Source organism: Sinocyclocheilus rhinocerous, unplaced genomic scaffold, assembly GCF_001515625.1.
Source record: "Sinocyclocheilus rhinocerous isolate Xijiao unplaced genomic scaffold, SAMN03320098_v1.1 scaffold2393, whole genome shotgun sequence".
Taxonomy (NCBI): Eukaryota; Metazoa; Chordata; class Actinopteri; order Cypriniformes; family Cyprinidae; genus Sinocyclocheilus; species Sinocyclocheilus rhinocerous.
The window spans coordinates 428,476-431,252 of NW_015635043.1; positions in this window are offsets into that span (position 1 = coordinate 428,476).

The following is a 2,777-nucleotide window of genomic DNA, read 5'->3' on the forward strand; positions in this document are numbered from 1 at the left end:
GAGGTTAATGAATATTCATGAAGTTGGTGGGCAATGAAGTCGCGTGGTTCTGTAGCAATCGTGAACTGCCGGGAAGTTTATTTGTCTCCCCCGTTACTTCTACTGCTTTTATAATGTGAAGTTTCACTTAGAATAACGTTATACGATCTCTGCATCCAAAGGTGGTCTACATCCATAAAGGTAAGATTTAATTCAGCTCTACTGAACAAATACTGTAGCGATACGAACGTGCAGAAGAGCGTCTGTCTCCAAATGTAATGTGTGTTTATGTGTACAAATAATAGGAGATTCCAAAGGTAAAGGCTGTGTCTCAAAACCTACTTAGCCAAGCATTTTTTTTTAATCAAAACCGTGGATTACGATGTCCAGTTTTGAAGTATGCAGCCGTGACCTGTTGTTACCCAACTTCCGTTTCAACAGACAAGTAACGTTAACGTTACATATACTTTCATTTTAACTGTTAGATTTGCTCAAACACAAAACTGTATCATTTGATCGATAAACATTACTGCATGAAGCCAAAAACACCCCATTATTCGCCATTTACAACGGTTTTAATGCGTCTTTAACCAACTCTTCTATTTTGGTTTGAAATGTGTTAAAATAATCAACTAAGAACTGAATATTTATTTTATTAAAACTATGGCAGTATAGTTAGTTATAAATCATAATGTATAGATATGTTTGAGTGTTTCTTTAGCTTTTGTTTAAGCAGGTAGAAACATTTACTAATGCCTTCATCGTTTATATGTATTTATTATTTTGTGTGTGTGTGTGTGTGTGTGTCAATGAAGAGCTTGGGATGAAATAAGAAAATTGAGCAAAAATGAGAATATGGAAAATATTTTGTTTAATTGCGTGTATTTGGGAAACAAAGTGCTCTAAAATCTTGGTTGTAACAGTATTACTCTTCTTTATTGTATAGACATTGTGGATGCAGAGTACAAACATGTCCAAGCTTGCTTCTCGTAACTCTCAGCTGCTGCTGTTGGATCAGAAGTGTGCTAATAAATGTCTGTTAGAGACATACGTCAAGCGGAGCCTCAGCCTGAATGAAGGATGCAGGAAGCATCAGCCGAAACGACTCAAGTGGCTTAAACCAGGAAGGCAGTCCAGACTAGGGCTGGGCAAAAAAAAAATAGATTTTTCGATTAATCATTTTTTTAAAATGACGTCGATTCGATATCGATTCTCAAAAGCCGCGAGTCGATATTTTCAGGGATTTATTTCAGCACACATTTAAAATAAGATCTGATTAACGTGAATCTTATCATTATCACATACACAGCAGCAAGATCCTCACGGCAACCCGTCAAAATAAAAGTTTAGTTTAACGTAAAGAAACTCAGAATATATTACTATTTAGCAGTCTTAAGAATCAATGCTACTACTGCTAATAAATATTAATAAATCTTTATTTTTAAAGGAATAATCACATCTGTTTTCTTTTTAATTTTAACAGTAAACCTCTGTTGTGCAGCACTTTGTTTGCCAAAAAATAAAAGGGTTTAATTTTCATTTGATTAGGATAAATTAAATTAATGTTTTATGCCTTCATCTGATTACCAGAAAAATTAAGAACATTTTATAGGGCCCTATTATTGTTTAAAAAAGGACCCATACAAAAAAAAGTATAGGTTTAAAATACAGGCATGTGGTTCTTAATTTCTTTTTATTAATTCACCATTTGTAAACTGATGTTTACTGTTCATTTTTTAGAAATATGAATAGCATTTGTATTAAAACTATATTCACTGAATGTAATCAAAAAAATCGAGAATCGAATCGAATCGAGAGCTTGCGAATCGAAATTGAATCGAATCGGGACATCTGAATCGATACCCAGCCCTAGTCCAGATGGGCGTCCAGTGACACCTCCACCCACCGTCTGTCCGTAGAGAGGCTCCTGAGGACCAGCGAGTGCCCTGAATGCGCAGCACCAGAATTTGTTACGAGGAGTAAGAGCCTGAAAGCACCCAGCAAAACCAAATCATTCTTCAGAGGTTTTCTCCAACTCTTTTCTAAGAAGAAGACTGACCCCAAAGTGAAAGAAGAACGAGTTACAGAAACCCACTCTGGATGATATACAGTAGAACGGGGGCTTCACTCTTCTTTTAAGGGCTCACCTGGCCTCAGTGAGACTCTCTGAGAAGGATCTTCTTTAGCAATCAAAATGATGAGAAAAGAGAGTTGTTACAAAAGCACTCCTCTCTTGTTCCTGGTGGCGTGGAGGGTCTTTCAGATGGTAAGTCTTGAAGCTGACAGGCCAGACGGTTTTAATAGCCCTGTGAATAAAAGCAAGTGAACTTGTCTGGCCAGTTCATAGTTCGGCCACTAATGACAGTCAGCATGAAGAATTAGCCACTTAAGGCCCGTTCACACCAAGGACGATAACTATAACGAAAACTACAAAGTTTTAATTAGTTAATTAGTTCTGAGAAGAGGAAAGTCCACATCACAGCTGTAATGATAATGATACAGAGGAACGATGACGTTAGAATCACTTTAGAATAATTTTTTTCTAGCTGATGAACGATAGAGGCATTGACAGCCAAACAGAAACTAGCTGCCTTTAAAGAGCTCGAGCATTTAAAGCGGCAGGCAACAAAAAGGCAGCGCGAGCTGCAACAGAACGTTATTATGTATTGGTGTAGGGCTGTCGCGATTCGTCGATTTTATTCGACTATTCGATTTTTTAAAATTCTTGACTTCATTTTGCTCGCGTCGACTAACCGGCAAAATACCGGAAGTGGAGCATTTCACGGCCGAGAGTCTAC